Below are 26,288 nucleotides of genomic sequence, written 5' to 3' on the forward strand. Positions count from 1 at the left end.
TGATCTTAAGTGTCTGGCATTCAAATAAAACAAAATAGATTGCACCCACTGAACAATTCTCTTAATCTTAAATCTGAACTTCACTAGTGTCTAGGAGTGATGCTGGGCTGTCCCAGTGAGTCATAGGTGAGTATCGCCTGATCTGATTTTATCCGTCTTCCCATCTTGCTCTTTCCTTTCCCCTTGGGCTTTCCCTCTGGTGCTTTCTCAACCACTAGCAGGCTATACAGTGGCTTGGCAATGCGCGAGAAGTTGGGAATATACTGCCTGTAGTAGGATAAGAATCCCAGTAGTCTTCTTAGGTCCCCCACAGTTGCAGGTGTCCTGTCCTTCAGAGCTTGCACTGGGGCTAACTCAGCAGGGTCCATTGTGTAGCCTTCTTTTGTCACAATCTTGCCCAGAAACTTCACACTATCCTTGAACACATCGCACTTCCACGGCGTCAGCTTGACTCCATGTTGTTGGTAGCGCTGTAAAACTGCCCGCAGAGCTTGCAAGTGGTCCTCGAAGGTGCAACTGTGCACAAGATTGTCGTCGAGATACGGCTGACATGATTCATCCCGGAGTCCCACCAAGCATTCTTCCATGCGTCGTTGAAATTCTGCAGGGGCTGAGGACAGTCCAAAGGAGATCCGCACCCATTCATATCGACCCCAGGGTGTAATAAAAGCTGCGAGTGGTTGACTGCTCTCATCCAGGTAGCCCTGGTGGTATGCCTTCCCCTGGTCAAGGACAGAAAACCATGCACTTACAGTTAAGCTGTTCAGCATGTCTTGCACACGGGGAATGGGGTGACGGTCAGGGATAGACTTCCAGTTCAGCTCCCGATAATCGCAGCATAGACGGAGGCTGCCACCCTTCTTACGTACACAGACGATGGGTGAGCAGTAAGGAGATCTAGACTTCTTTATCCATCCTCTGTTCAATAAATCTTCTAGATACTCCTTGACTTCTTTGTGTAATGGCTTGGGCACTGATGTGTAGGTGCGCTTGACTGGGGTGGTGTCATTCAGTCTTATTTTGAGCTTAAGGGAGGGAATGCTCCCCACATCATCATCATTTCTGGAAAACGCTTTGCTCTCTTCTCTCAGCAGTTGTTTCACCATCCTCTGCTTCTCTGGTGACAGGTGGTCTATGGACACCGGGGGGTCCCACTCGCCTCCACTTTTGTATGCCACAGCCACTTCACCTCTTTTCTTGTCTGTCTGTTTCAGTATAGTCTCTTCCATCAGCACATCCCCTGAACTTTGGTTCACGTCGACTGGTCTTACATCTGCAGGATACACGGCTTTGATCTTCTGTACCTGGCCCAACACTGTGCGGGGGTTGAGAGTGATGTCATAACAGGCGTCATTTGTTACTGGGATTGTGACATGGGACCATGCTCCTCTCTGCAGGTGAATGATGGTTTCGGTAACGTTCAGACCATCCGGCCATTTGGAACTCTCATCGGGCTCGAATACTACTTCCTGTTTAGTGGAAAGGGGGCTTGTTCGCACGCTGCACTTGATCTCCTTTGTCTTGCCAGCTGGTATGACTGCATGACGTCGTCCGACCCTGACCACTCCTTCTTTAGTGTCTATGTTGCTGTTTTGGAGTAGCTGTGTCAGCACTTCGATTCTGTTACAGTCAAAGGAGAAAGATTCACTCAGTATCTTGGTGGTGACATCAGGCTGTTTCTCCATTCCACACTTTACTAGCTTTTCAATCACATTGTAGCCAATTATGGGCTCTGCTGGTACTCTCGGGTCATGGGCAATGAGCACAGGTACACTGAGTTCTGGGTTTGAGGTGTCACCTGATTCAAGCTGGAACTTCACTTCCACCCAACCTGCAAAAGGTATGGCTGTCTGATTTACTGCCTTCCCAAGCACTGTGCCTGATTCCAGGAGTTCATCTATGCTGCGCACAGTTGTGTGTGGTAGGTGATTTCTTCTCCATTTTTCACTCATCATGCTCACCTGTGACCCGGTGTCCCAAATGGCTTGTGTTGTCACTCCATTAATGGAACAGTCGACCATACACTTCTTCCCAATGAGACTCAGCAATTTTGAATGGCGCTGTGTGGAAAGGTGACTCACATAGGTGGCGCCTTCCTCTTCTGCTGACCCCCATGGCTCTGACTCAGATGACTCCATCTCCTCTAGCTGGCTGATCCGTTCACGTAGCAGCTTATGCACATCCTCGCTTTGTTCATTTTGGCTCTGGGAGGGTGCATTTAGTGGCATGACAGTGTGGCCTGTGAAAGCTGCTTCATCATGGTTGCCCGTTGGCTTCCGTGGGCCTCTGCAGCCCCTTGAGACATGCCCTGATTGGCCACATTTGAAACAGTGTTCACAGTGATCACCCACCCCACTGGAGTTTTTCCTCAGTCGATGTGAGGGTCTAAGGGCAGAGGATGTTGTTATGATGCCATGTGAAGCCCTTTGAGACAAACTGTTTGTGAAAACGGGCTATACAAATAAAATTGCCTTGCCTTGCCCACTGTCTTGACAGGCTTTACATCCTCTCCTTGTATTCCATCTAGGTGGTGCACGGGGACCCGCTGGTGAGTTGTGCATGCTTTTTCTCATTTCCTCCACTTCTTGTTTTAGTTGTTTTACCACTTCATACAGTTCAGTGTCCCTATCACTCGTTGCTGCCGTCCTTTTAAGCCCTTTGGTGTTCTTTGCTGCAGCTGAGTGATCTTGGACCTCTGGCCGAGCTTCTGCACCGCCATGACTCTGCTGATGAATTCCCACTTCTGTCTGCATCTCATGCACTTTTGTTATTTTACTGCTCGCATTCTTTTTCAGCTTATTCTGTCTTTCCAAATCAGTACTGGCTGCTTCATTCATCTTTTCAATTAGGGTTTCATCTGTGACTGTCAGATCATCCAGAAAAGTCTTTAGTTGGAACTTGATATTGTCACTGATGAGCCCTGTGCTGACGGACCTCCGGAATCTGCGGTGTATGACTTCTAGGCTGTATCGTTCATCTGTTCCTGGTTCCTTAGCCGCCAGCAGTAGTCTTTCTTTTAACTCCATCGCCCTGAACAGAAAGTTTTGTGGGGATTCACGGCTGTCCTGTGTGATATCCACCAGCCAGTGGTACAGGTCAGTGGAGCTCTCTTCCTTGAAGTGTCCTTTAAGAATTGTTCTCAGTTGGGGAAGAGTGAGGTCACTTTTTATTTCCAACATGTCCCTGATGCTGAGGCCTGGGCTAATGGCTTCTACTACGCCTTCCGTAATTTCAGCTTCAGAGTGTCCCTTGTTCAAGCCCATATCAATTTGATGCATCAGGTTTGTGAATGAGAGCTTTTCTTTTTGACCCCTCTCTCCAATCTGTCCATGAATCCTGAACTCACTCCGTATTGTCACTTCAGGCAGTCTGTTTAATGGTGGCTGCTGCACCACATCTTGCTGAGCAGGAGGCCAACTTGTTTTGTTTTTTTCTACTTTCTCACTCAAGCGTTTTATTTCTTCACTGAGTTGTTGTGTTGATGACTGAAAACTCAACTGTAGGCCTGCATATCGTTCTCAGAGACTGGCAAGTTCAGCCGCTTACTTATCCATGAGCGGTTCTAGTTCTGATGACTGTCCTTGCTCCATCTCCTTTATTAATTTTAGTAGCTTATTTAAGCAAAATATTGCTACATCTTCTTCTTCTTTTTCGATTATAATGTCAATAGATTCATTGATAAGGCGGAGCAGCAGGTGCCTCTTGGCTTCCTTTTCAAATGACACTTTAATTTCAATGCACACCGTCTTCAATTGCTCCACACGCAGGTCCAATAGCTTCTCACCCACTTGGTCTTGCAATTCTTCCAGTGCCATTTTCTCTTTCAGTGTCCAGTTTCATCCACGTTGAGGCACGACTCCACTCCTGGCTAGCTCGCCAATTTTTGTTACACACTTGAATAGAAATGATAATTCCAGTGTGCGGGAATAAGGTTTTATTTTCTTGTTCTGTAAAAACACGGACAAAATGCACATGAGCAACACTAGCACTCATTGAAAACTCCGGTCCTTTCTTTTTAACATATCACCATATCAAAAATAGTGCAAAACAATAAAGGTGCATTTTCTGGTAAGCATAAAATATCAATAATCAATACTCTCTTGTATCAAATAAATCGAAATTCACATTACTATAACAGTACATTTTTCTTCTTGTAAGTAAGTAAGGCTTTATTTGTATAGCACCTTTCATACAAGGGTTGCAACTCAAAGTGCTTCACATAGAATCAAACAGTGATTATTAAAAATAATAAAAGGCATTTAGAAATGATTAAAGACAAGCATGCAGCAGAGATGAACAAATTAAAAACAGGCCTGAAATAACAGCTTTAAAGATTCTTCTAAGACGTGATGTAACACTTTTCAAAGCAACGGTTCACTTATCATGTCCTGTCTCTCTTTAAGAGACTGTATAGCTAAGTATTACGAAGAAATCCTCACTTTTTCAGGTTTTTACTAAAAAATAAAATAGAAATAAAAAATAAAATAGATTATTAAGTTAATAAAATGCATTAGAAAGTGCGCTAGCTGAAGGCTAAAAATGTGCACTACTTGAAGGCTAGGGTGAAAAGATGCGTTTTTAGCTTTCTTTGAAAGATGGCTGTCGAGCTGGCTTTCCTGATATCGATAGGCAGTGTATTCCATAATTTTGGGGCATAGATCACAAAGGCTGCACTTCCGATTTTCTTCTGGCAATAACTAGACGCATCTAATAAGCCCGCATTTGCTGACCGCAGCGTTCTTGGGGGCGCATAGTTGGCAATGGAGTTGGCTATGTATTCTGGTCCTTGGTCGTTGAGGGTTTTGTATATAAGGAGGAGGACTTTGAAGTCAATTCTGAAAGTCACTGGGAGCCAGTGTAGGGCAGCCAGGACTGGTGTGATATGTTCTCTTCTTTTGGTTTTCGTTAAAAGTCTTGCTGCAGAGTTTGGATGAGCTGAAGTGCATTCAGATCCTTGAGTCGCCTTAGCAGTTTGTCAATATCACGTTCCAGTAGTACTGACTCATGATTCCTGATATCATTTGCTCCAGCATGTATAATAATGTTGTTGACACTTTTGTGGTTAGATAGAATGCTTGACATTTTTTCTGTTATATCACAGATCACTGCATTGGGGAAGCAATATATTTTAGTGTTGCTTCTGTCAATTTTAATTTGCTTCACAGTGGAGTCGCCAATGACTAGGGTTTTGACTGTAGTCATACCTTGGGGGGTCTATCAAACCAAAACAAACAGCCAAACAGCCAACCAAACAGCCCCTCAACAAGCGCATGGCCCAACATAGAAGAGCCAACTCTGGAGGACAGGACTCAGCGGTTTTCCTCCACCTCAAGGAGGAAAGCCACTCCTTCCAGGACGATCATGTCCAAATCCTCGACAGAGAGGACAGATGGTTTGAAAGAGGAGTTAAAGAAGCCATCCACGTCAGGATAGAGAAACCATCTTTGAACAGAGGAGGTGGACTGCGACATTTCCTTTCACCTATTTACAACCAAGTCCTTTCAAAACTTCCCCAAAGAGCTCAGCTGAAAGACCCATGTGGAACGGCTGATGCCAGCACAGCCCATTAGCATCTGAGTGGTCGGTGAAACCCCCTAACGACCACCCCTGAAACTCCCTGACACCGCACAATGACTGTCGTTTGGGGAGGCCAGGTGAGTCTCGGGAGGGTCGTTTCCACCACAATAGCACTGACCACTCCCACATAGGCTTATAAGCTGGATTTTACTTTGCTTCGATCTACGATGACCTGGATGAATGAGAACCTACACAGACATCTTGGGGGGTCTATGCTCTCTCTGTAGTCTTGTTTTCATTCCTCATCGCCTCTGGGTTGGATTTCTGCACTGACTTGGCTTTGTGGAGCTCAGTGGTGGAGGTCTGCGCTCTCTCTGGACATTTTTGTCCTTTTCTCTCTTCATGGTTTGATTGTTTAGGGCAAGCTTGTGCCTTGTTTCTCGTGGTGCGTGTCTGTTGTCTGTTTCCAGTTGATGACGTGTCGTTAGCATTAGCATTTTTAGCATTTGCCGGCCATTTATTTGCATGATTTAGGCTTGGCCATCTGTGTGGTGTATCTATCTCCAGGCGGTTTGAGTGATACTCTGCAGTCGCGGGAAACGTGATAGTAAGATTGTCTCTTACCGGACGGGTGGAGAATGAGACGTGTCTCGATGTCATCGCCTCCTTGTGCTTTGTATGGGCCATGCTAGCAGTGCTAACGTCAGTAGCAGCATTTCCTGGCTTCTTTACCGTATTTGTCACGCGAGCAGTGTTCTCTGTTTGATTTAGAGAGTCTTTCAAATAGAAGATTGATGTTTCTAGCGCTACAATCCTCCGTTGGTACCTGGTGCAGTCTTGGCATGTCATTTTTTTTTAAGCCGGGATTGGCAGATCTAGGCTAATTAGCCACCGGCTAACCACGAAGGCTTCTAACACTAAAAGTTCAGTTTCCAATTTTAATCCGTATTCCTTGGCAGAGTTTCAGTTCGTCGAAGCCGCTATTCTTTATGAAGAGAGCTATCAGCAGAAAAATGCAAAGAATGTAGAAAAATATGCAAGCACGCAGCGAAGCAGATAGCAAAAATCTTGTAAACAAAATAAAGAATATCCTTGGCATCCTCTCACATTACCAAAAATACCACTCTTTCCCCAAAACGAAATATGTCAGTGGCATTACATTACTCTGTTTAGTAGAACCATAATAAAATCATTTTGCACAACACACCATTCACATCCCATTCATTCCAGGCTACAGGTGAGCTTCTTTACCCCACTCGACGTCACGGTAAGTAAAATAATGAGTAAGTATATCTCATGTTACTAACCTGCATTCCACACACACATTTGCTCCACAGATACTCTCCTCCGGTTATACCTTCATTTAACATATTCCCCATTACCTTTATACACTTTTATCTCGTCATTTCTCACCTGTAAAATCATGGACAAAATGCACATGAGCAACACTGGCACTCGTTGAAAACTCCGGTCCTTTCTGAAGAGGAAGGACCCCTGCTGTTCAACATGTGCGTTGCACAGAGAGTGTTTAGCTGCCCAAAGATCGCCCGTCCCAATGAGTGTCACTCAGAGTCATTTTAGTGTAATACCCAGAATGATAAAGTGTTTTACAACTTTAAGTAAATGTGTGTTATGTGCCACATTTTAACCACAGTCCCAAGAATAATGTAAATAGCATCCTAATAAAATTAAATGTTATATGAAACGAAATACAATAAATGAAATAATATGATGGGGGTATGCCTGTTTTAATGTAATTAATTTAATCATGTATCTCACACAAATGACGACAATGACCCAACACGTAACTGAGAAAACACACAGGTTAAATACAAGAGGGGAAACAAGACACAGGTGGTGCAATCAACCAGGTGAGACACATGAGGTAATCACAGGAGGGAGGACAGGAAGACAGGACATGACTACAAAATAAAACAGGAAACACGAGACAGGGATCGTGACAATGTCGCATGACATTAGTGCACCGCAAACAGCAAATCTTCAAGCCCACGGTTCCATGCAAAAAAAAAAAAAATAGTTCTACGAGTTGATAACGCGTGGGCCATCGTTTGTGGCTGCATGAGACTGTCGTGGAAGTCGAAGTATGAGGGCCTCAAGTTGTCACATCCTTTTTCTTACTAATAAAGTGTTCTTGTGTAAAGTGTTCTCTGGACAATCTTGATATTTGCACTACTGTTCTTTAAAGTACTACAGTATATTGTTATACCTTGTATACCTATTACTAAAAAGAAATAAAACAATGGCCCAGTGCTGGCCAGTGCCAAAATAAATAAAAGCCTGTTACCAATAGACACCTGGTCACTTTTAAACGCCCGGGGTCCACATCGATTTTGCAAAATAAATGCCCGGGCGACTAATTGGTCATTTACGGTGTGTGTTTATTCAAATCCAAAGCAGGGAGGTGAGATCTGATCACAGGAGACACATGAGGAGAGGCATTTTAAGGCCAAGTGTGAACACGCTCAGCAGAGCTGACCACATGTGAGCGGGTCACATCAAGACGGATCTTAATACCAGGTGTGCACAGGGTCTCTCAGTGTACTTTGTCTTCTCAGCCCCAACGCAATTGGTTCTAATGAAGATGTACTTTTTCTCATTTTTCCAAAGCATCTCACTTTTTCAGATCTCTCGGATGTCCTTAAAAGCTGGAAATTACCATTTCAGTAGAACAGCAGAGTAGCTCAGCAGTTGGCATTGTTGCCTTGATCATTTCAGGTGCCAGATTACTGCTGGACAGCAGTGATGTAATATAGGTGGTACTGTCTGTTTCCAAAAGAACTCTGAGATGAGCTTTAACAAATCGTCTTCATTTATAGTTTCTCAGCAAAGTTGTCACCTCCAACAGTGTAATTCTTGGTCACTTTAACAAGTGGCAACTGAGTTATAGTCTTCGTTTGTGGCAGATAAACTATGGCTAAATACAGTTCAGATAACTAGGGGCACATTTCCATTGGCTCACTTTGGCTCAGGACTGGAGGATTGGGACCGGCATGGTTCGATACGGGTGTGTTTCCACTAGCACTGGGCACCACATCAGCGTGGGTGGACTCAACGGCTGAGAGTTCCCCAGTGTATTTTGTGTGTGACACAACAATGGACAAAATGGAGGCAGCGTTATGCCTGCTGCTTTGTCAGTGGTTTTTACTTAAACTTAAAGTGAGGGAGGACAAACAGGCGAGGCTTCAAGTGTTGAAAAAGAACACCCAAGAAAAGAATAAGAGACTTCACCGAGCGATCGACCAGTATTCCGCAGATGCTAAGATGATATGAAGTAGATGATATAAGTGGGTAAGTTGCAAGGCAAGGCGAGGCAAGGCAAGTTATGTGTTTACATCACATTTTAGTCCCCACTTGGTTTGCTTGGAACTCCAGTGGAGCAGGGAGAAAAATGATAACTTTTAGTACCACGTTGGGACCAGTGGAAACGGGGCCAAACCAACCCGACCCCACCCGACCCGAGCTGAAGTGCGCCAGAGGAAACGCAACCTAAAACACTAACTTAACCCTTGTGTCATTAAATAGAAGTAGGTGGATGTAATAGATATGATATATTTTAGGCTTCGAAAAGAATTCTTATTAGTTCAATCTGTTAGTATCAATGATTAGACTGCGACAAAGCTTAAACATTCATTTTTACTTTCCAGCAACAGTCACAAAACCGTCAAAACTCATATATTACAATCATAATATTTTCCCAACAGAAAACCCCCAGCACAACAAACACAAAACTGAACACACAGAATTGCAAGATGAACTGGACAGATTGTCAGTCAACACATAGCTTTGAGGGTTATTCTACTATGCACAGGACCTGGACCCTGAGAGTCAGAAGCTCTTTTTAGACAGAGAATACGGCAAATGTACAGCTTGGTGGAGGTGGGAATTCGCCATCTTGGCTGTGTGAAATAGAGGCAGAATATTCCTCTTTCCAAAAAAAAGCTACCACTTGTGTGGATGTAAACATGTGACGTGAACCACAGCATATATGTTGGAAGAATATTTAGCCCTGTGACACAGTCTGGCAAACCTTGTCGTGTCCCAGTCCAACCTCCCTCTGCCGCTGCTGCTGTTGTGGTCACAGACCTGCTGGTACTTTTTCCTAAGTTTTCAACTTGCTGGTGGCCTGTTTCTTCATCCAGTGATGGCTGCATCGACCAAGCTCCTCCGCAACTTTTTCATACAACAAGCCATCCTTCACAGTCTGTGAAGTGGTTAACCACAGTCCTCTCGCCAGTGATGGTTAGCAGCTTCCTGAACTAAGCAACTCCCCAGGTGCACACCTTGCTGAAGTGATGATGCATCCAAAGAATATTTAGCCCCCTGACAGTCTGTAAGTTTCAAAATAGCAGTTCAGCACTCTGGCTGCCAGCATCGTCAGTGTTGACATTCTCTTAAGTGTTTGATGCAGGAGAACTGGCGAGTGTAATGTTGGCAAGTTTGCATCATCATCACCGACACCTCCGCCCACCTCACACTGAACCAGCACGTTGACGACTTGGATTTACATAGCAATGGGGGCAGCAATAAGTGTAAGCTTATATCCCTTTCACACTGAAACACGTGTCAAAGTGGGTTTAGTGCCTGCGTTTGCTTGGCATCAGGGCTCATTCGAGCTTCCAGCAGACGTGGTCTGAGCTCCACCTTTGAGGGCTGCATGCCTGTGTTTTTCTCTCTCGTATGTCATCACATTGAAAACGTCATCATTACACATGAAGAGCAACGGAACACTGTGAGGTAAACAAATGACAGCATGAAGGTGAATGCTCCCTAAAAATGCTGGTGATGTTCCCATAAATCTCTGCGTCCCGTACGGTTCCACAAATCTGCTGCCAGATCTCCTCTTCACCGTGGATGGCGAGCAGCTTGCGGACCTCAGCATCTTGCCAGTGCGCTGCCACGATCAATAAAAAGATATGAAGATCACTATACAAGTTGTTTATCAACACGGTGGCGCCTGTTCAGTTCACGTCAGGGTTTCCGGTTGGTGGGAGTTCCCCAGCAGAGATTAACTCACCTCAGATCATCCACATGGAACTGTTAGAACAACAGGAGTGGAGTGGCGTCTCAGGACATCAACAGAGGACTGACCTCATGGCAGAGGCCCAAACTTTATTGAGACATGAGTGAGCAGCTCTCATAGCACGGCGCAGCCCAATTTATTTATTTTTTTCCCCAGAGCTTCCATAATGACAGCCTGACGGACGTAACAGTGACAAAATCAGAATGTGACAGGAAGGCTGTGTGAAACCTGACTGACTTCGGGGTGCCTTATTCACACTACAGGCAAGCTAAGCAGAGCTGAGGCAAGCCGCTTAACAACCAGGTCGATTGGGGGGGTCGCTGGACGCTGGTAGAAATGCAGAGTCAACGCTTTCACAGTGTCCAAACACCTGTGTTTGTCCGCATTTTTGGTGCAGTGTGAAAGGGGCTTTTGAGGAGGAATATTGCTGGGCCAAAACTAATCTCCAATTTGCTGCACTCTGTGTAGAACCTCAGACTCAGCAGCAAAATGTAGCCAAATTAGCCATTTGCCGTCCAGTGTAAAAGCTCTCACAGAAATGACTGCACTGGTCCTGTGACTATACAGACGTACCATGCAGTTCATCCCTGACTCTGTGAAAGGGACATACAGTATGTATTGGGGAAAACAGACCCTCCCCCAAAGACACACATTCAGAGTAGGGGAACCCTTTGAAGTCCTGCTCAGATGATAGCTGAAGATCCGGGAGGGACACTGTGGCCTGGAAAGGGGCGTGTAGTATATGAATGATTTCACACTGTGGTCTCTGAACATGTGCTCCATGCAGTGCTGATAGCAGCTTCAGAGGGCAGTTTCACCACCATATTCTCCATGTCAGGGATCAATAGTGTGGTGAAAGGGTACTGCTGGAGCCTCTCAAACCAGCAGTGGATCCTCAGTGGCTTGTGCTCATGTCTCTTTGTAGGGTGAAATTCTGTACAACAGTGGAAAAATTTAGGAGCGATCATCCCAGTAGCCACAGTATTCAGCAGCAGCAGTAAGCATATACCACAAAGCTTAATTGTGCGCTAATTAAATGGCTAGATGGTACAGTTATCAGAATGGATGGTTGGTAGCATTTGAGGATCAGGTCAGGATGATGAGGTTGCTGGTGGCAGTGGCAGAACAGCAAATCCTGTTGAAATGGTTTTCTTTGCCATTGACACGGCTGTGGTGCAGGTTAAAGCTTGGGTGGTGTAGCATGAAAAGCTATAGTTTCTGCAGGGTCAAGATGACACAGCACCACCTGGCATCAACCAAAATTCTCCTCTGGTCCATCCAGAAGACCCTGAGAGAGAGAGAGAGCGCCCCAGGTGACACCACCATATGTATCAGTAAGCTAGGCTGGGAGGGGAGGGGCCAGTTGTGATGCAAGTTCTGATGATAACCGAGCCACGGCTTCGAATGCTATTTCCACAGCTGCCATCAGGGGTAAGTCATCACAGGACATTCCCAGTTTTCCCCTAAATTTAGAGTTAACATATTTAAGCAGGGCTGCACGGTGGTGCAGTGGTCAGCACTGTGGCCTCACAGCAAGAAGGTTCCAGGTCCGAGTCCCGGCTCGGGCTCGGGATCTTTCTGTGTTGAGTTTGCATGTTGTCCCCGTGCCTGCGTGGGTTCTCTCCGGTACTCCAGCTTCCTCCCACAGTCCAAAGACATCAATTGGGGACTAAGCTGATTGGATTCTCTAAATTGACCATAGGTATGAATGTGAGTGTGAATGGTTGTTCATCTCTGTATGTTGGCCCTGCGATGGACTGGCGACCTGTCCAGGGTGAACCCCGCCTCTTGCCCGTAGATGCTGGGATAGGCTCCACCCCCCCCACGACCCTTACTAGTGAGGAATAAACGGAAGATGACGATGGACGATATTTAAGCAGCTGGTCACTTATCACTTAATCTTCTAATCTTTGGATGGGATAACACTTTGTGGGGCAGCAAAATTTGCAGACAGTTTTTCCTCATGCTCTCCCTTCGCTAAAGTTTTGATTATAGATGGCTTTGTTTATTCATCACCAGCATCTCCTCTGACAGCCACTATGTTTCAAATGATTCATGTCAGTGGATGCAAGGAATTTGTAGCTTGCCAGTAAGGCCAGAGGGGGGTTGATGTTGATGTCAGAATTATGTTAGATAAGTGGACTGAGATTGAACATATACATAGAAGGTTTATTTTCCGCTTCATACAATGGCTGTAACTACCAAAAAAACAAATCTGCTGTCAGTAACTGCCATCACTGTTATGAGTTGGGTGTTTGTTAGGTATGCTTGTGTTTATGTTTCATGTTTTTTGTTGTTTTCCTCCTGACTCTGCGGGGGAGGTGTGGCCTGGCGGTGCAGCAGGCCCTCTGCGCACCTGAGGCTCATCTCCCTCATTATTCTCCCTGCTCTTAAGCAGCGTGGCAGCTTCGCCTCGGAAACAGTGGTCTTTAAGGTTCACTTTCATGAGGCTGCTATGAAACTGATATATTATCAGAGGTTTGAGTTTTCTATTAAATTTAGGTTTTAAAAGTGTTTCTCCAAGAGTAATGAGCCTGTTAATGACCCTATTGACAATGTTGGCTGTCTACCCTGGGGACTGTTGGAGGCTGAGAGATGACAAACACACCACTGGCTACCTGAATATCAGCTCCTCCTGATTTAACGGCTTACAGTATGAATGTAGAACACAGTCAGGATCAGGCAAGCCGGAATATATCAAATATGGGCTTCAAAATGCTACTCACACAGTGGAGCCTATAAGACCCTTCTCCTGAGGTCTAGGCTGGAGGCACCGTGTAATGCTCTAGGAAGCAGCTGTGCAATGGAGCATCTTTGCAGCACAGAGTGGTGAGCCAAGCATGCTGGTCCAAACCAGCATAGGGGGGCAGCCAGCTCACTTCTAACTAATTCCTTGCCTTACTACCAGCAGGAGACAAAAGGTCTCGACTCCTAACACAGGAAACAGCTCCCCTATCTTTCTGTCATTATCACCTGTGACAGTAAAAGTCTGGATGGACCTTCCTCCAGGACGATGACTGCACAGCCAATGATCTTCTAAAGTCTGATGAATTAAATCAGTGGTATTTCAGCTGGTAGAGTCCAATAGATGTAATGGAATCACTTGAGTGAAAGAAAACTGTGAATATGCAACTCTCTTCTGGCATGCTGTATCACCCTGGCAGACATGGAAGAAAATGCTAAATGCTGTGCATGTGAATTTTAACCCAACCACTCAGTCAGTCAATCACCACAGCAGTTGTAAGACTTGCCACCTATGGCGTGAAGTCAAAAACTGTAAAGAAAAAACTTCAATGCTTCACTTTGTAATGTTAGTTTTCTATTACAGCAATCATGCTAGAAATATAATTCACAGCTATTTTATCAACATAAATGGCATTATGATACATACTGTAACTTAACGAAGTGTTGATGCATATGTCAAGTCAAGTCAATTTTATTTCTATAGCGCCAAATAAAAACAAAAGTTCTTTCATGACACTTTCCAGGTAGAGCAGGTCCAGCACCTCCTTCCTTCAATGAACCTCCACCCAACAATTCTCCATCAGCAGCACATCCTGCAACAGCAGCCACCAGAACCTTCCTTTACCAGCAGGAAGGTGGAGCAGATCCTGGATCAATGGGGACGGAGAGAGAGCAGGAGAGCAGGACATAGACAAAGACAGAGAATGGAGGAAGACAGAGAGACAGAAGGAGAGAGACGGACAGAGAGAAAGAGAGAGAGAAAGGAGGAGAGACTGATGGACAGAGACAAAGACAGAGAATGGAGGAAGACAGAGAGACAGAAGGAGAGAGAGGGACAGATAAAGAGGGAGAGAAAGGAGGAGAGACTGATGGACAGACGGGGACGTGAGCAGGTGGAGCTACGGGTGGCAGCTGGAGCCTCTTCAGGTCTGGAGCCTCCTCCAGCAGCACCAGGATCTGGGATGAGGGGAGAAGAAGAGGAGTTAGTAACACGTCTGAGGACAGGAGGAGGAGGGAGAAGCCCAGTGCATCATGGGAGATCCCAGCAGTCTGAGCCTATAGCAGCAGATCTAAGGGCCAGCCTAAGCAGTCCTGACTATAAGCCTGATCAACAAGGAAGGTCTTAAGTCTGCTCTTGAACATAGAGAGGGGGTCTGGGTCCTGGACTGAAACTGGGAGATGGTTCCACAGGAGGGGAGCCTGACAGCTGAAGGCTCTGGCTCCATTCTACTGTTAGAACTCTAGGAACCAGCAGGAACCCTGCATCCTGGGAGTGAAGGGTTCTAGCTGGATGACAGGGGACTAGGAGCTCTGTCAGGGATGAAGGAGCCTGACTGTTGAGGACTTTGATGGTAGAAGAAGAATTTTAAATTCTGTTCTGAATCTGACAGGGAGCCATGCAGAGAAGCAGTCCAGGAGAGACCTGGTCTCTGCTACCAGTTCTCGTCAACACGTGGCAGCAGTGTTCTGGACCACCTGGAGAGTCTTTAGGGACCTGTTAGTCCAGCCTGGTAGGAGGGAGGTGCAGTAATCCAGCCTGGAAGTGACAAAAGCAGGGACTAGTTTTTCTGCATCTTCCTGAGCCAGGATGTGTCTGATCTTAGCGATGTTACGTAGATGGAAGAAGGCGTCCTGGAGGTTTGTTGAATGTGGGCATTAAAGGACAGATCCTGATCAAAGAGAACTCTTAGGTTCCTTACGGTCGTGCTGGGCAAGGCAAGGCAATTTTCTTTGTAGCCTGTTTTCACCACCAGTTTGTCTCCAGGCTTCATGGCATCATAACATCCTCTGCCCTCAGAGCCTCACATCGACTGAGGAGAAACTCTACAGGAAATCCTTTTAACAGGGAAAAATCGGAGAAACCTCAGGGTGAGGAGGGGAGGAGGATCCCTCACCAGGAGGGACAGATGTGGGGGCCACGGTAATACCTTCCAGGGTACCTGTCTCATTAGATTGTGTCTCTAAGATGTTTTGTGCCCAGGACAATGACTTCAGGTTATCAGAGTTTAATAAAGGAAATTATGGTCCTCCATGTTTTTCTGTCCCTCAGACAGGCCTCCAGTTTAGTCAGCTGGTTTGTTCCATGTGGATCATTGATGGGTTCAGCTGTGTGTCGTCTGCATAGCAGTGAACATTAATGGAGTGTTTCCTGATCATGTGACCTAGAGGAAGCAGGTACAGGGTGAAAATGACTGGTCCAAGCACAGAGCCTTGTGGAACACCAAAACTGACTGAAGTGGTTTCCGAGGGTTTATCATTAGTTAGTACGAACTGAGATTGACCAAGTAAATATGACCTGAACCAGTTTAGTGTGGTTCCTTTAATACCATTGACAGGTTCCAGTCTCTGTAGAAGGATATGGTGGTCAATGGTATCAAAGCTGCGCTGAGATCTAATCAGACCAGCACAGAGACCAGTCCCTCATCTGGTACCAGTAGGAGATCACTGGTACCTTTGACTAGTTCTGTTTCTGTGCTAGGATGAACCTGGAACCTGACTGAATCCTCCAATCAGCTGTTGCTGTGGAGAAGTCACAGAGCTGTTTAGCAGCTGCTTTCTCCAGAACCTTGGAGAGAAAAGGAAGATGTGATGTTGGTCTGTAGTTGGTAGAACTTCTGGATCCAGGCTTGTTTTTTGAGAAGGGTTTAATTCCTGCTTCTTTAAAGTCGGGATCAACCAATATGGATTTTTCAGGGCCGATATGATACCGATTATTAATAACCAAGCGAAACCGATAGCCGATACGTACAACGATACCTATTTGCAGTAAAAATGAAAATTTCGGTGTCAAAATTTACAGAAACACACCTGGGATTAGAATGAATACAGTATATTTTTTGTTTACACCAAAAAAATGGCCTTAACTTTTTGTAAAATAACATGAACACATATTAACATGAACACATAATCTTAATTGAAATGCCTTTTAATTATATGAAAACAAGTGCAGGGGCCTTCTGGCAGCATTTCTTAAAACTCACTCAAATGAAGAAATAAATAAGCTCCCTGAATTTTTGGACAAATCAATGAAATAAACCTGAACTGTTCTCAAATTTGGGATTGAGTTCGTACTTCCAATCCAGTAGCACCAGATTGTGGTGCAGAAAGCAGAGCTGCTCAGCATGCTCTCCTGTTAGGCGGCTTCTCTTCTCATTAAAGTGCAGAGACTTCTCTGAGGACTCGTTCACTTGGCACAGAAGAAGGTGGCGCACAGAGAAATTTTCTTGCTTGTAAGGCAAGAAGCTGAAAACGCCCTTGGTTGTGTTTCCACCACTGGAGAGGATCTCCACGCCTGTCTATGACTGGCTCCTTGAGGTACAGATTCAGCTCATCTTCAATGGAGGCCTTGGCCGATGGCTCTTCGGTGTGGGGTCCCAGAAGAGAGCTGAACATGTCTTCAATATGAGAGGATGTCTTCTCCGTCCATGGCCTTTTGGGGTTTCTCTCATCTTCGGACTCATCCATGTCTACAGCACCCTGTTCTTCCTCGCTAGCAGCATGCTGTTCTTGTGTCTCCTCAACATCCTCCTTCAGCCATTCTTTGGCCTTTGTCAGTACTGTGTGAGAGGAGAATGCATGGTTCTTGTAGCGAGGATCCAGGAGACATGCCAGCAGCACAGTTTTCATATCTTCGAGCTTGGAAAAGCGTTTCATCAAGCTCTCCATCATGGCCTGTCTGAGTGTTCCGATGCCATGTGTTGAGGGTCCTTGATTGTCTTGGAGAAACATCTTCAGCACAGCAATACAGGGAATGATGCAGGACGCTGATGCATCGTTGTGGCTAATCTCCAGTGTCACTTGCTCAATTGGGAGTAGAGTATCAACCAAGTTGGACACAATGTCCCACTGGATGGCAGTGAGGCTTGCAAATCCTCCATGTTCACCTGCACAGACGTTAAGAGCACGCTTTTGCTCCAGTGCTCTTTGCAGCATGTGTAGTGTTGAATTCCACCTCGTTGGAACAGCCTGGATTAGTATGTGTTGCGGCAGGCCAAGCTCTTTCTGAATGTCCTTCAAACGCTGCTTGGCAAGAATGGAGTGGTGGAAATGGGTGGCACACTTTTTCAGTATTGCTATGATGTTTGTAACTGCTCTTTGACTGGACAGCCCATCATTTACTACGAGCTGCAAAGAATGCGCTGTGCAACGTCGGTCTGGAATTTCAGCGAGCCTCATGCCTTTGACCATATTTGCTCCACTGTCTCAAGGACAAGTGCTACATGGTCTTTGCTGATTTTCCAGTCATCAAGCATGCCCAGGAATGTCTCTCTTATATACTCTCCAGTGTGGGATCCATGCATTGCTTTTGTGTTTAAGACAACCTGCTTTCTGTTCCATTCATTGTCGATGAAGTGGCATGTTGAACTCATCAATGATTCTGTGGATCCAGACCAGCAGTCTGTCGTGAAAGAAAGCGCATGGCTAGCATTCTCTGGTTGGATTAGGGCTTTTACCTTTTCAACAACCTTGTTGTAAACCTCTGGGAGCATTTCGGTGCGGTAATATTTCTCAGATTTCAGAGAGTATTGCGGTGCTGCTGCACCCATGAGGCGTTGAAGCCAACATCAGACACCACTGTGAACGGCTGGTTGTCTGTGATGATCATTTCTGTAATCAGTTTGTCCAACATTTTAGATCGTTGATCTGAATTTGGCCACTGTGTTTGTTTCTGAAACAGGTCTTGTATAGTAGGCTGAGATAAAGTTGCTGTCCCTGCTTGAGATGGAGCTGCTGTCGTCCCCAGCTGTGATTGTGCAGTTGCATACAACTCACTGTGATGGATCCTAAAATGGGACCACAGGTTTGAAGTGTTAAATGTTTTTGCACTTGTTCCTCCCATGCTGACATTGTCTTTGCAGGTATTGCAGACTGCCTTTCCTGGGGTTGGCTGTGTGAAATACTGCCATACTGTACTTTTCACCCGCTTCTTCGATCCATCCATCTGTAATGAGGATTTAGAGAAAGAGAGACAAAAAAAGTGAGAATTAAAAAAGAGAAAATATATATTCAATTATTAGAGCAAAAAATGGTCTGTTAAACTTCCACTACACTACATAATATTCTTAGATAGCCTACATTATTAACATTTAATTAATGATGTCTTATGTTCTCTCCCTCTCAGGTAGGATACATCTGATCCAGTCTGATTAAGACCAAACAATAAAGAGGGTGGCCAGAACCTTGGATCACTGCATTCATTTTATAGATATCATAGTTACTTTTCAGATTAAAATTTTACATAAAACAGCATGAGTAAATAAAGACACAACTTTCGGTGCTCACCAGAGTTTCTCACTTATAGTTCCTTATTTATTATTATATTTATTTATTTCGAGAAATGAATTCATATTCGGAATCTCAGAACATTAAATGTACACTATTGTGTTTGGAACTGTATGTCATATTACATAAGAATTAGGCACTTGGCAATTGTAAATGCAAACAATAAAGGCTACTTTACACACGTGGGTTCTAGACGTGACGGTAAATTTATTGATTGAAAAAACTCAACGTGTGCTCTCTGCTTGACTCATTGAAATGGTCCATCATTTTCCTGGACTTTACGAGTGACCGGTAAAAAGACGACTATTTAACATCTATTCTGTGTGATCATTGTGTAGTGACAGCATGAGCACTGAGGGAGAGGCGACTATAAACAAACAAGGACACGTTAGCGTGTGGTGTTCAACTTATAGGCTATAATCGCCTCGGTGTTGTTTATTGACAAACCAGGAGCCGCCCCACAGGCTGAGACACGTTAGGAGATTAATTATTCCCACATAGTAATGATGACCGTAAGGGTCTCCTATTATTATTGTGCGTCTGGCTTCAGCTCTAAAGCGGCCAGTCGTGTCAATGATAATGTAGCGGTGAGCCATCATTAAATAGCCTACCCCGTGTTGAAGTTGTGAAAAGTTTAACCTCAACAGACAAACTGCAGGTTTTCCTCCCTTATACTTGCTACAGCTGACCTATGTCATATTTTTATTTAATTAAGCAAGGGACTTCAGGTCATCTTCACTCACATCTTTTTATCTTTTCATCTTTTTTTTTGTCGTGAGTGATGCTAGTCCTATCTTGCAAAGCCGTATGCTTGATGTGACGAGACAAGTAGGTTGGTGAAATGTCAACTCTGGGCCTGCATGTATCACTAATATTGATTAAGGCGGTGGTATTTTTCAAACTTCATCCTAAAGGGCTTTGAAACTTCGACTGACACTGCCTTACCTTTTCTGCTGGAGCAGCCACCGGAGCAGTCGTCTGTTTCTCCTCTGTGTCTGTGGCACTGCCTGTAGAGGCTTCAGTGTTGATTGATTGGCTGTCACTGGCTCACTTGTGCCAAGTAGCCAATCAGTGAGGGATGTGGGCGGGACATTGTTACACAACCAAGAGAGTGATGACTTCAGGCAGAGACGGCTGCATCAGAGCCGAAGGAGCGCATTTTAAAATACATTAATTTCATCGGTTATCAGTGGAAAAAAACGGCCGATGCCGATGATCGCAAAAATGCCGAATATTGACCAGTTATCGGTGTGGCCGATAAAGGACTGTGGGACATAACCTGTGTAAGGGAAATTCTCCTTATATATCGTTGAGAGTTGCTAATTCTCTGAAGAATTGCACACTCGGTGTGATGAATCAAGTCTCTTTAATACATGCAGCATGGAGAGAAGACTCTTACTGAACGTTCTCTCTCGATCTTTACAATGTCCCAACCATGATACCATTCAACAACAAAGAAAAGGCAGATGGTTTCCTCACCAAACCAATGACTGTATCACCTGTTTTGCATGTGCTTCTCAACCCCCCCCCCCCCCCCCATCGTGTCTCCTACTGTTTGCCCTTTTGTTCCTTGAGGTCAGGATGGCCACAGATACTCATGTGATTCACAAAATACTTCCTAAGACTATTACTTCTGACCTATCTATTAATTTAATTCCTACATTCCTCCCTTTTGACACAACGTGTCAACAATACACATTTAGGAATTACATTAAATGGTACGGTAACTTTTTCCAGCACGTCACATGTCCGACGAGGGGAGACAACATTCTGGACCACTGCTACACCCCATTCAAGGAAGGATACAAAGCCACACCACTACCGGCTTTTGAGAAGGCTGACCACGACGCCATTTTCCTCCTTCCAAAATACAAACAAAGCCTGCAACGTGAACCCCCGGTGTTGCGAGAGGTCAGATGCTGGTCCGCCCAATCAGAGGCCACGTTGCAGGACGCACTGAGTGATGTAGACTGGGACATGTTCCGCGAGAGCTCGCGAAACGTCGATGAGTTTATGGATGTGGTTACGTGCCTTCTCAGCAAACTGCTAGATGATACCATCCCTATGGTGACTGTGAAGGTTTTTCCTAATCAGAAGCCGTGGGTAGATAAGTCTATCCGGGGAGCTCTGAATGCATCTACCGCTACGTACAATGAGGGGCTCAAGACCGGCGACATGTCACCCTACAAAGCGGTAGCCTACAAGCTCAGGAAAGCTGTGAAAGCGGCTAAGAGGCGACACGGGGACAGAGTGGAAGGACAACTGTGCGACAGCGACAACAGAAGCATGTGGCAAGGACTGCGGACGATGACGGATTATAATGGACGTGTGAACACCGCGGCTGTGGCGGACTCTTCGCTGGTGGAGGAACTGAACACCTTCTGCGCTTGCTTTGAGGCTGCCGGTGCTAGTGCTAGCACAGTGGCTAGCGCTGGCGAGGAGAACCGCCCCTTCTCGCTCTCGGAGCACGAAGTAAGAAGAGCAGTGAGACAAGTGAACAGCAGGAAGGCAGCCGGCCCCGATGGCATCCCCGGGTGTCTGCTGAAGTCCTGCGCAGACCAGCTAGCCCCCGTGTTCACTACCATATTCAATCTGTCGCTTGTCCACTCTGTCGTCCCCACCTGCCGAAAGAAGTCCACCATTATCCCTGTGCCAAAGAATACCAACCCTGCCTGTCTGAACGACTACCGCCCTGTTGCCCTGACCTCCGTAGTGATGAAGTGTTTCGAGAGACTTATTAAAGACTTCATCTGCTCATCACTACCAGACACTCTGGACCCCCTGCAGTACGCCTGTTGCCCCCGTAGGAGTACTGACGACTCCATCACCCATGTCCTCCACTCCACCCTCTCCCACCTGGACATCGGCAAAGGGAACTATGTGCGCCTGCTGTTTATTGATTACAGCTCAGCCTTTAACACCGTAGATCCTCAAAGACTGGTTACCAAGCTGGTGGATCTAGGGCTGAACCCCTCACTCTGCTCCTGGGTCCATAGCTTCCTGACTGGCAGACAACAGGTGGTGAAGGTTGGTGCGCACACATCCACACCTCTAACCCTCAACACTGGAGCCCCCCAAGGCTGTGCTGTGCTGAGCCCTCTGCTGTACTCCCTGTACACCCATGACTGTTCTTCATCTCACCAGTCCAACATCATTGTGAAATTCGCAGATGACACAGTGGTGGTAGGCCTGATCTCCAGCAACAAAGAGACGGCCTATCTAGAAGAGGTGGAGCTACTGTCCTCATGGTGAAAGGACAACAACCTGGATCTGAACGTCACCAAAACCAAGGAGGTGGTGGTTGACTTCAGGAGAGGGCGGCAGAGGATCCAGTATGCATCGCTCAAGATCTACGGGAATCCGGTGGAGAGAGTGAGCAGCTACAGGTATCTCGGGGTACTCATCTCCGAGGACCTGTCTTGGACTACGCACACCTCCAAACTGGTGAAGAAGGCGAGGCAGCATTTATTCTATCTCAGGAGGCTCAGGAAATGCAAGGTCTCCACCCAGCTGCTGAGTACTTTCTACACCGCCACAGTAGGGTCTGTACTTTCTGCGAGCATCACTGCCTGGTTTGGCAGCTGCAGCTCTCAGGACAGAAAGGCTCTACACCGAGTCATCCGTTGTGCTGAACGCATCACCCGTACTGCACTACCCGGCCTCCAGGACATCTACACCCAGAGGTGCAGGTCCAGGGCAAGACGGATCATCAAAGACACTCATCATCCCAACCATAGACTGCTAGAGTGGTTGCCCTCAGGCAAGAGGCTTCGCTCCATCAGAGCCAGGATGGAGAGGATGAAAAGGAGCTTCTTCCCCCAAGCCACTCGGATCCTGAACTCTTCATTACACACCCCCTTAACTGACTGCACAACACCCTCTGAACAGACTGTGCAGCATCGGACAATTTCACTGGTCACCTTACCTGTTGTACTTAGCCTCTGTTACCTGTTAACTTGTACATAGGAGTCTTTTTATTGGAGTGTATATTTATCTTATTCTATTTTTATTTTCTCTTTACCATATAGTATTTTTAACTTAATTATTTTTCTTACATACTTGTGTTGTATTTATATTCGGTTTCTCTTGCACAGAAGCCACTTTCATTTCACTGCCACTGTACCTGTACATTTAGGCATGTGACAAATAAAAACTTGAATAACTCTTGAATAACTTGAATATGTGTCCATACAGTTGCCATGGGCTCAGTTTCCCAGCCGACACAGGTAGCCATGACTTGGTTCCTCAGATCACCTTGGAGACCATTCACCAGTGCAGTCTTCGACAGGTCGCTGTATGCCTCATTGTCTGCATCTATGCCAGAGTGAGCTGCAAAGACAGTTTCCAAGCGTGCACGATAATCAGCAGCTGACTCACCCTCCTTCTGTTTGGTGTTGTGAATCTCAGGTCAGCATACTCTGTGGGGGAAAGCTGCACAGCTGCAGTGTACAGCGTATTCATCATTCCGGCAAAGTCCCGCGTCCCAACTGCAGGGCTTGTGGACCACTGTGCAGGTCAAATGTTGGCCCATCAGAGCTTGAAAAATTTATGACAGACTGCCTCGACTTCCTGCAGGGTTGGATTGTACATAGACAACAACTGATGCATAGCTGTGACCCATTTCTCACCTCCAGTCTTTTGTGGGTCAGGTAGCTCCTCAGCCATTTCCTTCAGTTCATCTGGATGCCATGGCCTTTACACAAACACCTCTGGATCCCAATGTGCATGTGCATCATCCCCCGTTGGTCGCGGTTGGGGGTTGGGAAACATCATCAAAGGCACTTGGGGTACCCCCCCCCCCCTTTTATCGTCTTGACTCCGTAACCAGTAGATGAAAGATGCTGCTCTAGGTTTCTTGGGAGAAACAATGTCAGTCTGCTGGGTTTTTGGAGTCAGAGAGAGAACAGACAGGTCAGGGTACAAATCTCTGTGCTCCTCCTTTCCTTCAGAAGTTCCTTGTTGGGGGTCAGTTGCAGCGGTGGTCCCCTTTGGAGGAGTGTTTTCTGGAGGAGGGGCTGCAGGCGTGGAGACAGCATACGGAGGATGCAGAGCCCTTCCTGATTTCAGGCCCTACATTTTTTCCTCTTTCTTTCACACGTACTCTCTCCTTTCATTTCTTGCTTCAACATCAATCCTGTTACCGACTTAGCTTCTTTTGTCTCTGCTTCTCTTTCCCACTTCTGATAAGCTTGCCAGTCCATCTTTTTCTTCCCTACTTTCTTTCCCTTCATGTTTTCTTCTAACAATACTCTACACCTTCTTAAACAATCAGTGCTCAATGTGCCTATCAATGGAAACACCTCCTGAGTAGCATAGTGCCAAAGTGGAACATCCTCAGCCACACTTATTCCCCATTTTTCTGCCATTATTTTAGCAGGACCTGTAAGAGGGTCAGGTTTTAGTTTCCCTGTTTTGTTCCCCATAATTCTCCCGACTCACTACTGGGACAGGAGTGCTTTAGACTCTCAATGGGCTCATCAGTCACACAGATTTATTCCACAATCACCCTGATCTTCCCATACAAGTATGGTTGGATCTTATTACTATTACTATTTCTTAATAACACAGAACACATCCATAGACAAACACACAATGTTGCAAACATATATATATATATATATATATATATATATATATATTATATAAATAGTTTTAGTACGCCGACTTCACCAGGTCCGTGAGCGAAGAGATCAACCGGAGTCGTCTGCTTTAGACAAATCAACACTTTATTTCACCCAACAAAGCAGACACAGATCTGTCTGGAGACCCACTACAGGCACTTTGAGAGTGCAGCAGAGAGTCTGAATAAGATATTAACAGACAGTGAATATATGCTTGAAGCCACACCTTTTTTGCATACGTAATTTTACACTCATGCATATCACATTTCTTGATTAGTTCATCTGCACACCCAGGTTGTCTTGTCCCATTATTCTTATCATTCAGCCTTGACAGTTTGGGTGCACCGAGCAGCCTGCAAAACTTAACATCAACAATCACATCATGTACTGATACACAATCAACTCCTGATATAATGGTGACATGTGAACAGAACATGATCAACAGCTCATTTTCTCACAATTCCCCCTTTTGATCTCCTTTAGGAGATCACTCTAATTAGTACCGTTGAAAATCAAGTCTCCTCCTCAGGATCTTCTGGCTCGTCAATTAGTGGAGGAATGCAAAGAAGCTTTTAATACACTTGATTCAGCTTGAAGCAGTTAAATCACTGTGCTGCCTGTGAGGGCTAACTTGAGCATAGCGGCAAGAAAAGTAAAACATACGACCAGACAGGATGATGAGCAGAATCAATTGTCCATCATTTATGTTGTCAGTCGTTCTGGGTGGTATCTTCTTTCTTCTTTCTTCAGTAACAGGGGTCGACTACCCTGTGACCTTGCCACTGACCGGGGATGATTTTGCCCCTTTGTTGAGGTCAGGGTTTGATTCTGAGTGCACCATCTTTGAAGGTCTGTGTGGATCTCCTGGACCGATCTGTCTGGTTCCTCTGCTGCCGTGCACTGGCTCCAATGGTACCATGAGTCTCCTTTCCCTCTGAGCCGCACCGCGTGGGACGTCCTCTCAGTCACCTGGAATGGACCGGTCCACCTGGGTTCAGACCACTTCCGCTTGATGACCTTCAGCAGGACCCAGTCAGCAGTGGGGAGGATGCCCTCGACCTTCGCCTGTCTTTTGTCCTGGACCTGTTTGGAGAAATCTGAAATGAGAGCTTGGAGTTCAGTAAAATATGCTTTGTGCCCTCTTTCGAATTCCAGCTCCACTGGTGGCAGGCCTGCTCCTGGTCCTGGGAAGTGCCTTCCTTTGGAGAGTTCAAATGGGGTGAAACCTGTTCCCTGATTAACGGAGCATCGAACTGTCATTACAGCCAACGGTAGAGCGTCCAACCAATTTTATTTTGTCTGTGCACAGATTTTAGCCAATCTTTGTTTGATGGTTTGGTTCATTCTTTCCACCTTACCTTGTGATTGAGGGTGATACACGGTGCCAAACGAGTGCTTCAACCCCAGCGTTGCCTCCACCTGTTGTAGATGTTGTTTTTTTAAATGTGTCCCATAATCTGATCTAATTTTCTGTGGGAACCTGTGCCGAGGAATGTATTGATTAATCAGAAACATCACCACTGACTTGCTATCCTCCTTCTTTGTTGGCCACGCCTCTGGCCATCCTGAAAACACATCCACACACATCAACACATACCTGTACCCTCTGACCGTCGTCCCCATGTCCGTGTAGTCTATCACTATCTCCCTGCCTGGCCTGGTCTCCAGCGGAAACATAACTGTCTCGGGTTTAATGGTTGGCTTAGAGTTGTACAGGGAACATATGGAACAGCTTTTTACCCAATTCTTTATTATGTCTGATAAAAACGGATGCCACCATTCTTTCAGATTTTGACTCATCTGAGCTGCTCCCACATGACTGATTCCGTGTGCTTCTTCCAGTGCCTGCTCTCTGATTCCAG

General features: G+C 45.8%; 1 protein-coding gene and 1 long non-coding RNA gene across 2 annotated transcripts in view; both read left to right on the forward strand.

Annotated features, from left to right (window-relative positions):
- tgfb2 (transforming growth factor, beta 2) overlaps positions 1-26,288 on the forward strand; it is a 165,173-nt gene that overhangs the window by 105,870 nt on the left and 33,015 nt on the right. The window lies entirely within an intron of this gene.
- On the forward strand, positions 844-18,291 carry LOC147253956 (uncharacterized). Its single transcript, XR_015118620.1, has 3 exons — positions 844-880; positions 2,528-2,548; positions 18,201-18,291. It is a non-coding gene; the product is annotated as an uncharacterized LOC147253956 (long non-coding RNA).

The sequence above is a fragment of the Aulostomus chinensis genome, chromosome 11, assembly GCF_037954235.1.
Source record: "Aulostomus chinensis isolate RoL2024-O1b breed Wild chromosome 11, RoL_Achi_v1.0, whole genome shotgun sequence".
Classification (NCBI taxonomy): Eukaryota; Metazoa; Chordata; class Actinopteri; order Syngnathiformes; family Aulostomidae; genus Aulostomus; species Aulostomus chinensis.